The 12,059-nt window shown below is 34.8% G+C and overlaps 1 protein-coding gene and 1 long non-coding RNA gene across 3 annotated transcripts in view; one reads left to right on the top strand and one right to left on the bottom strand.

Annotated features, from left to right (window-relative positions):
- The window catches only part of Ubr3 (Ubr3 ubiquitin ligase), a 209,657-nt gene that overhangs the window by 132,335 nt on the left and 65,263 nt on the right, over positions 1-12,059 (top strand). The window lies entirely within an intron of this gene.
- On the bottom strand, positions 11,411-11,930 carry LOC143202641 (uncharacterized). Its single transcript, XR_013007205.1, has 2 exons — positions 11,810-11,930; positions 11,411-11,758 (listed from the first exon to the last, which is right to left on the bottom strand). It is a non-coding gene; the product is annotated as an uncharacterized LOC143202641 (long non-coding RNA).

Here is a 12,059-nt window from a genome sequence, read left to right as displayed (position 1 = left end):
ACGTCGACCAGTTCTCGAACAAGCGCGTTTTCAGAAAAACTTGAACTGAGTTGTTGTTTGTGGAATGAGTGAGATATGAAGTGCTTGATTTCTGGAGTGTCAGTTTCCCTATGAATATGATTATTTATATAAGCATCATTAGGAGTACAATCCGGAGCACAGTTCAATTTATGAGTTCGATTATTGTGGTGCTTCTTAGGACGGCCTGTAAACTATCCCTTTACTGCAGTTGCTCATTGTTATCTGAAATGGCTTTTTATTGAAAAATGTTGATAGTAAATGTTTACAGGTTACAAATCGTTGCGATATAATATGATTTACATTATCCGGTCAATCCCACGATAATAAAACAACATATTTTTTTTCGGACAGCAGTTATTGGACACGAGGACCTGGCGATTCTATTTATCCGCGAACTTGAGTTAACACACGACTGGATACTATCGTATGGGGCAAAAGTTATAACCGTAGCGACGGATGAGGCCGTTTCAGCGGTGTTAAACTCCCAACACGTCGACCAGTTCTCGAACAAGCGCGTTTTCAGAAAAACTTGAACTGAGTTGTTGTTTGTGGAATGAGTGAGATATGAAGTGCTTGATTTCTGGAGTGTCAGTTTCCCTATGAATATGATTATTTATATAAGCATCATTAGGAGTACAATCCGGAGCACAGTTCAATTTATGAGTTCGATTATTGTGGTGCTTCTTAGGACGGCCTGTAAACTATCCCTTTACTGCAGTTGCTCATTGTTTTCTGAAATGGCTTTTTATTGAAAAATGTTGATAGTAAATGTTTACAGGTTACAAATCGTTGCGATATAATATGATTTACATTATCCGGTCAATCCCACAATAATAAAACAACAACATATTTTTTTTCGGACAGCAGTTATTGGACACGAGGACCTGGCGATTCTATTTATCCGCGAACTTGAGTTAACACACGACTGGATACTATCGTATGGGGCAAAAGTTATAACCGTAGCGACGGATGAGGCCGTTTCAGCGGTGTTAAACTCCCAACACGTCGACCAGTTCTCGAACAAGCGCGTTTTCAGAAAAACTTGAACTGAGTTGTTGTTTGTGGAATGAGTGAGATATGAAGTGCTTGATTTCTGGAGTGTCAGTTTCCCTATGAATATGATTATTTATATAAGCATCATTAGGAGTACAATCCGGAGCACAGTTCAATTTATGAGTTCGATTATTGTGGTGCTTCTTAGGACGGCCTGTAAACTATCCCTTTACTGCAGTTGCTCATTGTTATCTGAAATGGCTTTTTATTGAAAAATGTTGATAGTAAATGTTTACAGGTTATAAATTTTTTAAATAAAATGACAAATCGTTGCGATATAATATGATTTACATTATCCGGTCAATCCCACAATAATAAAACAACAACATATTTTTTTTCGGACAGCAGTTATTGGACACGAGGACCTGGCGATTCTATTTATCCGCGAACTTGAGTTAACACACGACTGGATACTATCGTATGGGGCAAAAGTTATAACCGTAGCGACGGATGAGGCCGTTTCAGCGGTGTTAAACTCCCAACACGTCGACCAGTTCTCGAACAAGCGCGTTTTCAGAAAAACTTGAACTGAGTTGTTGTTTGTGGAATGAGTGAGATATGAAGTGCTTGATTTCTGGAGTGTCAGTTTCCCTATGAATATGATTATTTATATAAGCATCATTAGGAGTACAATCCGGAGCACAGTTCAATTTATGAGTTCGATTATTGTGGTGCTTCTTAGGACGGCCTGTAAACTATCCCTTTACTGCAGTTGCTCATTGTTTTCTGAAATGGCTTTTTATTGAAAAATGTTGATAGTAAATGTTTACAGGTTACAAATCGTTGCGATATAATATGATTTACATTATCCGGTCAATCCCACAATAATAAAACAACAACATATTTTTTTTCGGACAGCAGTTATTGGACACGAGGACCTGGCGATTCTATTTATCCGCGAACTTGAGTTAACACACGACTGGATACTATCGTATGGGGCAAAAGTTATAACCGTAGCGACGGATGAGGCCGTTTCAGCGGTGTTAAACTCCCAACACGTCGACCAGTTCTCGAACAAGCGCGTTTTCAGAAAAACTTGAACTGAGTTGTTGTTTGTGGAATGAGTGAGATATGAAGTGCTTGATTTCTGGAGTGTCAGTTTCCCTATGAATATGATTATTTATATAAGCATCATTAGGAGTACAATCCGGAGCACAGTTCAATTTATGAGTTCGATTATTGTGGTGCTTCTTAGGACGGCCTGTAAACTATCCCTTTACTGCAGTTGCTCATTGTTTTCTGAAATGGCTTTTTATTGAAAAATGTTGATAGTAAATGTTTACAGGTTACAAATCGTTGCGATATAATATGATTTACATTATCCGGTCAATCCCACAATAATAAAACAACAACATATTTTTTTTCGGACAGCAGTTATTGGACACGAGGACCTGGCGATTCTATTTATCCGCGAACTTGAGTTAACACACGACTGGATACTATCGTATGGGGCAAAAGTTATAACCGTAGCGACGGATGAGGCCGTTTCAGCGGTGTTAAACTCCCAACACGTCGACCAGTTCTCGAACAAGCGCGTTTTCAGAAAAACTTGAACTGAGTTGTTGTTTGTGGAATGAGTGAGATATGAAGTGCTTGATTTCTGGAGTGTCAGTTTCCCTATGAATATGATTATTTATATAAGCATCATTAGGAGTACAATCCGGAGCACAGTTCAATTTATGAGTTCGATTATTGTGGTGCTTCTTAGGACGGCCTGTAAACTATCCCTTTACTGCAGTTGCTCATTGTTATCTGAAATGGCTTTTTATTGAAAAATGTTGATAGTAAATGTTTACAGGTTACAAATCGTTGCGATATAATATGATTTACATTATCCGGTCAATCCCACGATAATAAAACAACATATTTTTTTTCGGACAGCAGTTATTGGACACGAGGACCTGGCGATTCTATTTATCCGCGAACTTGAGTTAACACACGACTGGATACTGTCGTATGGAGCAAAAGTTATAACCGTAGCGACGGATGAGGCCGTTTCAGCGGTGTTAAGCTCCCAACACGTCGACTAGCTCTCGAACAAGCGCGTTTTCAGGAGAACTTTAGCTGAGTTGTTGTTTGTGGAATGAATGAGATATGAAGTGCTTGATTTCTGGAGTGTCAGTTTCCCTATGAATTTGATTATTTATATAAGTAACATTAAGAGTACAATTCGGAGCACAGTTCAATTTATGAGTTCGATTATTGTGGTGCTTCTCAGGACGGCCTGTAAACTATCCCTTTACTGCAGTTGCTCATTGTTTTCTGAAATGGCTTTTTATTGAAAAATGTTGATAGTAAATGTTTACAGGTTACAAATCGTTGCGATATAATATGATTTACATTATCCGGTCAATCCCACGATAATAAAACAACATATTTTTTTTCGGACAGCAGTTATTGGACACGAGGACCTGGCGATTCTATTTATCCGCGAACTTGAGTTAACACGCGACTGGATACTGTCGTATCGGGCAAAAGTTATAACCGTAGCGACGGATGAGGTCGTTTCAGCGGTGTTAAACTCCCAACACGTCGACCAGTTCTCGAACAAGCGCGTTTTCAGAAAAACTTGAACTGAGTTGTTGTTTGTGGAATGAGTGAGATATGAAGTGCTTGATTTCTGGAGTGTCAGTTTCCCTATGAATATGATTATTTATATAAGCATCATTAGGAGTACAATCCGGAGCACAGTTCAATTTATGAGTTCGATTATTGTGGTGCTTCTTAGGACGGCCTGTAAACTATCCCTTTACTGCAGTTGCTCATTGTTATCTGAAATGGCTTTTTATTGAAAAATGTTGATAGTAAATGTTTACAGGTTACAAATCGTTGCGATATAATATGATTTACATTATCCGGTCAATCCCACGATAATAAAACAACATATTTTTTTTCGGACAGCAGTTATTGGACACGAGGACCTGGCGATTCTATTTATCCGCGAACTTGAGTTAACACACGACTGGATACTGTCGTATGGAGCAAAAGTTATAACCGTAGCGACGGATGAGGCCGTTTCAGCGGTGTTAAGCTCCCAACACGTCGACTAGCTCTCGAACAAGCGCGTTTTCAGGAGAACTTTAGCTGAGTTGTTGTTTGTGGAATGAATGAGATATGAAGTGCTTGATTTCTGGAGTGTCAGTTTCCCTATGAATATGATTATTTATATAAGCATCATTAGGAGTACAATCCGGAGCACAGTTCAATTTATGAGTTCGATTATTGTGGTGCTTCTTAGGACGGCCTGTAAACTATCCCTTTACTGCAGTTGCTCATTGTTATCTGAAATGGCTTTTTATTGAAAAATGTTGATAGTAAATGTTTACAGGTTACAAATCGTTGCGATATAATATGATTTACATTATCCGGTCAATCCCACAATAATAAAACAACAACATATTTTTTTTCGGACAGCAGTTATTGGACACGAGGACCTGGCGATTCTATTTATCCGCGAACTTGAGTTAACACACGACTGGATACTATCGTATGGGGCAAAAGTTATAACCGTAGCGACGGATGAGGTCGTTTCAGCGGTGTTAAACTCCCAATACGTCGACCAGTTCTCGAACAAGCGCGTTTTCAGGAGAACTTGAACTGAGTTGTTGTTTGTGGAAAGAGTGAGATATGAAGTGCTTGATTTCTAGAGTGTCAGTTTCCTTATGAATATGATTATTTATATAAGCATCATTAGGAGTACAATCCGGAGCACAGTTCAATTTATGAGTTCGATTATTGTGGTGCTTCTCAGGACGGCCTGTAAACTATCCCTTTACTGCAGTTGCTCATTGTTTTCTGAAATGGTTTTTGTTGAAGGATGTTGATAGTAAATGTTTACAAACAGGTTATAAATTTTTTAAATAAAATGACACATAATCGTTGCGATATAACATAATTTACATTATCCGGTCGATCACACAACAATAAAACAACATATTTTTTTTGGGCGGAAGTATATTTAACAGTATCATTTGATGTATGGTCCTTTTGAAATTATTAAAACTAACCAAAGTCGGCGATGATTGGTTTTGATAATGGTATCAAATAATAAATATTTTTTTAAACAATTTATAAATTGTTTTGTTTATAAATTGCATTTATAAATATTTTTAATTAAACAATTTTATCATCTATTTTAAAACTTATTCCGATGATGATATGTAGTTATGTTGTCTCGTTTATACCCTTTGCCCTAGTTCCCAAGATCACTCTTGTACCTTTGAGTAGTATTTTATCCATCTAGTAGCCGAGAGATATAAGCTTCTATGAAGTTTACAGAACACAAGATATGTATTTTCATAAGTTCAATTTAATGATTCATAAGTTTGTTCGATGTATGTGATGTAATTCATTCATATGTTTGTAAATCACTAAAAAAGTAAAGAGTTCCGCAATAAAATCTTTTAGGTTCCATCAACTTACAACAGCATGTTGTTACAACAACATGTTATTTAATAGTCTGATTCTCTGATCTCTGATCTGGCTTTAGATCAAGAAATAGACATTTGTCTAATTTCTGAAACATTTCACTAATATTACGAAAAAATGGAAGGTAGACAGACCCATATTATCCTCTCAAACAGCTAGGGATAAATCTGTAAATATTGTCATCATCAACATCTCCAAAAATCCGTGTAACTCTTTCAGATGTCAGGAAATCAGTTCATAATATGAGGAGATTTTAATGCTAAACATTCATGTTGGCATTCGAATTGGGTTAAATTATGTTTATATGGAAAAAAACTACTCAACATCAAGGTATGTAGACGTTTTATTTTCGATGAATCCAACATTATATTGTTTTTCTTTTTTTTGAGATTTTAGTCACGGTTTCCATACTAATAATGAGTGAAGCTGCAACGCGATAAAAATATTTACAATAAAAAACCCAGCAACTTATTATTTAATAATACCAATACTTACCTCTCTAACGCATTTTACTGGAAAGGAGTGACCCCCATTAAATTATTGGCTTCGGCATTTTCAATCAGAGTAATTATAAATATTAAGTGGCTATTGGAAATGTATCAAAACAAGCAAAGCACCAAAACAACGTTTATCGGATTATAATCTCTTATGTTTCACATCAGTAATGTTTTGAAGAATTTTGCAGACATATGACAACTACGCGAATTTTATAAGTTGATTCGATTGAGTGGGATAACGTTGGCTTATACATTCCCACATCGGTAATCTTATAGTTGTCCAAAGATACCCAGTGAAGTGTCGATTGATTAATATGACCTCCAGGAACCAATGTCCTTCTTGAATTTGCAAGTGCAGCACCCGTTGGTCTTTGAACGTTGTTGGTCAAAAAAACGCGAAAGGCAGGATCAGGTTCTTGGATGTTCTTCGTCATCGATACCATACTTGTTGGCTTTGACATCGGATAATACTGGCCTCAAGTTGATGAAGCGGTCCGACGGGATGTTGGGATCATTGCAGAGCAACCCTCGTATTACTTGATATTTTACTAAACTGAGTCCTGTGACATATATTATATACGTGTCCTGAGATAGTGACAAATATTATTTTAAATTATTTTTGCGTTTCGTCCCCCTCTACTGTTAACTGGATATATTATATGGTAAAGATTATATGCTCTAAGTTTAATAAAGGGATCCTTTATCAGGTGGGTTTCTGATATAAGGCAATCTTTGTAATTCTAGGAATACTTGGCTGTGGTACAAAAACTAATAACCATTATATTTAAATAATTTTTATTTACCTGTAAATATTGATTAAACACAAGTACACTAGAGTTTTTATAAAATTTAAATTTGATTTACTTTTATACATTTCTAATATAAGCGAAACTTAATTATCCACCACTTGAACTAATGTATCTGGTCACGTATCAAAACTAGGAAATTTTGCATTCAGCAACGTGCCGTAGTTGTTCGTAAAGATGACGAGAGCTATTAATCCACTATACGGATTATTCTCTTTATACCCAATTTCGATTGCCCTCAGTGGTACTGCGGGTTTGTTATATACCGGTTAGACGTTCATATACGGTATTGTGGTTTGACCGGCATCGGCATCAAATCCTGTATGAGTGAATCGAAGGAACGAAGGAAGCGAAAACGCTGAGTTACTAAGCTCGTTTTCAGTCACAATATTGGCACACAACGTTTTCATCAAATCGCACCTCATCTCTAAAAAAGAAAACAGAAGGTTTATCAATTATTAGTAAGCGACATTATTTTACATGTCATTCGTCATTGCGGTGATAGTTTCGGTTATATTATTCAATATAATGCCATTCATCCAATCCATCTATATAGCACGATCTCTTATGTTTCATATCAGTAATGTTTTGAAGAATTTTGCAGACATTTGACAACTAGACGAATTTTATAAGTTGATGTGATTGAGTGGTATGTCGTGAGTTCACTGTTTGAATATTTGGATATTATATATATTATGTAATTTATTATTGCCTATGGTAATTTGTAATATATATATATATATATATATATATATATATATATATATATATATATATATATATATATATATATATGGCCTATGGTAATTTGTAATATATATATATATATATATATATATATATATACTACAGTGATACATATATTTGTTTGTTGTTGTATATGTACAAGTTGAAAGTCCTTTCTACTTTTTTTGTTTGTTCTAGTTTCCTTATGCAACTTATCTTTATCTCTTTTATTTCAGGTATGTGTTTATCCCATTTTCTGATATTACGGTCTGGGTGAGTACTTGCTTTAATTCGTTTTAATTAAATACAAAATACATGTCAAATAAGGAATAAACTTTAGTGTCGTTTTTATCCCGTCAAATATTACTAGTCTAAATATGATAAATAAAGAAAAACAGTACACCGCAAGGAAGCGAGTTGAGAAGCACGAGCTTTTAAACTAAACATTATTGGATATTATTGCAAGATAAGTAGGTGAACATATAGCTTAATTTACTTGCCTAACATCTAGTAAAACAAAATATCAATCAAAAATAGTTTATCTGTCGTTAGCACTAAACACAATAATTATGTTCTTTGATTCATCTTGAACGTTTTTTAATATTTCCTTGCGCAAATAAGCACGGAAACATACTTCAATCATTTGTCCTATTATACAGTAATGTTTGGTTCTTTTGAGTCTGTATCTTACTCTATTGTTATTCAAGAGTTGCAATACTCTTTGTGACGCCCTTGATTTCCTGGACTAATAGCCGGTATCTGAAGGTGTCGGTGTAAATAATCATTTCTATATCTGGGTGCATCTACGATACATCTTTTTTCTGAAAAAAATATGTATTTTATTTATATATCTTCTCGCGGAATATCCCTACAACTGGACTATCAACAGCAACTTATTATGAGTGCATAATTGAGATTTTCTTTCAATATATTTCGAATCCAGTTCATTTTTTTTCAATATGTTGTTAGTTATAGAATTTTGCATCAGGATTGTAGTTAACGTTGTATATTATAAGTTAATTCAATATACTCATTGCTAATTTTCTTTTTCTAGTTGCTTCTTCGCTCTTGTCTCCAACAACAAATCTCACCATATTATCAACAAGTGTCGCCATGATGATATAGTAGATAAACAAGTTATCCCAATAAGGTTTAATTTATTTTATTGTAGAACTTGGTTCCTCTTATTTCACTCTAATCATTCTGGTTGAGATGTAAGATTGGTACCCTGATTTGGTAACATATCCTAAAGTTTGTGGATAAATCTCACATGTCAACTTGGGTTACATCTAAGAATATAGCTGACAGACTTTTTTTACCGTTTCAATCAGGTCTGTGATTCTACGAACATTTTAACAGAATTTTTCAGATAAATAATTTCTTTGTCCGGGTTCTTAATTTCTGAGGCATTATTCCAGCTTTCTGAATATCTACGATGAGTTTTTCTGATTCTCATTTTAATTGCTCGATAGTGCTTTTTAATTATATTTTCACTCATTATCAGGATTACTGGTGATCTTAGATTAGCTTAAAAGTTTATAAGTTTTTTTCAAACTTATTTGTTTGTTTTTGTTTTATTTTTATTAGTCAAACTTTTTTTCGCTGAAACAAAATGTTCAAGTAACTGTAGACAACTTCAAGTTGTACTCAAATAACATAACAATACGTCCTGAAGTACTGAGACTAACATCACTTAGCGTTATTACCAAGGCTCAAAATATAAATAGCAACACTCTTATTATCTAATTTTAAACTGTGTCCTGTTTCCTGATAATGATAAATATTTATTTTTGATTACACGGTACGGTTTTGGACTTTAGCAACCAAGGTAGTAGCTTGTTTTTTAAAAGTGTCTCTAGTTTCCGAAATATTCAATAAACTCATTACTTTACTATTTTTAACCATTAACGGCCATTAAAAAGTATAAATCACAAGTGAACAATGGTTGAACTGAGTGTTTTATACTACTTGGGATCTGTTTCATACTTTAAAGTCCAACAGTAATGGCTGGCTATGCCTTCGTCCTAAAAATCTTTGTATAGCCGCTCTCTTTCGCTCGTGTCTCCCAAATTTTGTAGCCATAATATTAGACATTTTTTTTATAACATCTTTATTAGATACGCTTAGTACAATCTTAATCTACAATTAATCTATTACTACTTTTCCTGTGTACTTGGATTAATTAACAAGCATGACGAGTGCGAGAAAATACATCAGTATGTATTCCTCAATTATAAAATTATAATTATTTATTAATTATGACTTATAGCTATAGTTTACACTAATAATACACACTAAATGTTTACACAAGTTCGTATGGTTTTGTTCGTTTCAATCTCCTGACATCCTGCGCGCTGTCCAGCAGTTGTATTGCTTCCACGTTAGTATGATTTAGTAATCTTCTTTCGTGTTTCAAGGCGAAATCCTGCACAACTTCGCAAATCCATTTGATTTCCAGGTTATCGTGCAGTTCTTCATTGGTTACATAGCGATAGGCATTGGTAATCAATCGAAGAACCTTGTTTTGACAGCGCTGTATGACTAACTGATTCGAATTTTTAGTGCAACCCCATATTTGCACCCCATAGGTCCAAATTGGCTTTATAATTGTATTATAGATCAACCTCTTTGATTTTAGATCAAGTTGAGAGTATCTTCCGACTAACCGTATAGTTGTTTTATTTTGGTTTTAATGTGTTTTGCTTTTTGTCTAACGTGATGCTTCCAATTTCATCTACCGTCAAGATGGATTCCAAGGTATTTAGCTGATTCTGCTTGAGGAATCGGGCATCCATTGAGGGATATAATTAAGTTTTTATTATTTCGCCTTAATGCAAAATTAACGTGGACAGAAAAATATTAGACATGAATGCAGAAAATATATTTTGAGAGACATTCGAGCTGAAATCTTGTGGCAGTTTTGCAAAAAATTGGCGAGTAAGTGCTTGTTATCCTGGGATTTGTGATTTCCGAGAAAGTTGTGAACAACACTTTGCTCATGCTGCTGCTTCATCATGTGTTAAACATTTTGTAAACTTTGCATCAGCCATTAATTTTTAAATATCAGGTCCGACAAGTATTCCTTCATAAATGTAATGCTTTTATTCCAGAACCAAATCGCTTTTATTGCTAGCCAGTGATGAAGATGAAGTTCTTAAAATATTATTTGCACATGTGTCTGGACAAATTGTGCAAGTCGCTTCGAAATTAATGATTCGTCAGGATATTTATCTACAGGATATCCTACCGACGACATTCATCGAACCAAACTAGTTACCATCTACATGATTTTTCTTCTCTCTATAACGTTGACACAAGAAATTAAATTATAAATTTTCACCGAGTGATCACTTGTACAGCATTATTCTGCACGCGTTAAAACAATTTCTGTAACTTTAGCTTGTCAGTGTTTATTACAGCAAAACCAAAGTGCTTCAAATACATTTCTTTAAGTGCATTTGTCATGATTTTTCCACGCATATAACATCCACAAATGTGACGAAAATAAATTTTCATATGTTCCGAAGCACAATCACAGCACGTCGTCAGCTGACAGCCGTTATAAGAGTCCAGTACTACCACTATGTTCAAACCGGTAAACTAGAACCAATCTTAACATTGGATTGAATATATGAGTTCAGAGCATCAAGTAACGTTAAGAAATCGTTCTCATTTGCTCGGGTCCACGAGTTGATCCAAATATGTAAACTTGTGTTATTATTATACTTTCTTTTGTTATGGTGCTAGCTGGATATACTATATGGTAAAGATTATATGCTCTAAGGTTAATAAAGGGATCTTTTATCAGCTGGGTTTCTGATATAAGGGAATCTTTGTAATTCTAGGAATACTTGGTTGTAGTATAAAAGCTAATAACCGTTTTATTTAAGTAATTTTATTTACATGTAAATATTGACTAAACACGAGTACACTAGAGTTATTATAAAATTTAAATTTGATTTACTTTTATATATTTCTAATATAAGGGAAACTTAATTATCCACTACTTGAAGTAATGTATCTGGTCGCGTATCGAGACTAGGAAACTTTGCATTCAGTAACGTGCCGTAGTTGTACGTAAAGATAACGGGATTTATAAATACAAGTTATTCGTCATTGCGGTGATAGTTTCGGTTAGATTCTTCAATATAATGCCATTCATCCAATCCATCTTGTTAAAACGCACAGAAAGACGAACCATATTATTCACAACAAAAAACTGTATACCTGAAAAGTGAATATCAGTGAGACTTAATCACGAAATGATCACCACTGTACCTGTAACTACGTAGTCCGGTTCAGGCGCTTCAACATTGTCCAAGGCCATCGACCTATATTCGTATGACAGTTGGTAGAAGTTCTTGTTCTTATACACTCCCTCGTCGGTAATCTTATAGCTATCCAGAGGTACCCAGTGAAGTGTCGATTGATTAACATGACCTCCGAGAAGTAATTGTCCTTCTTAAATTTGCAGGTGCGGCACCCGTTGAGCCTTGATGAATTTGATTCCCGTTATAATCCTAAAAAA

The sequence above is a fragment of the Rhynchophorus ferrugineus genome, unplaced genomic scaffold (assembly GCF_030347505.1).
Source record: "Rhynchophorus ferrugineus isolate W39M unplaced genomic scaffold, kcgeb_rfMv2 rfM1, whole genome shotgun sequence".
Taxonomy (NCBI): Eukaryota; Metazoa; Arthropoda; class Insecta; order Coleoptera; family Curculionidae; genus Rhynchophorus; species Rhynchophorus ferrugineus.
The sequence above is the reverse complement of the archived record's forward strand: the minus strand, read 5'-3'. Positions and strand labels throughout refer to the sequence as shown.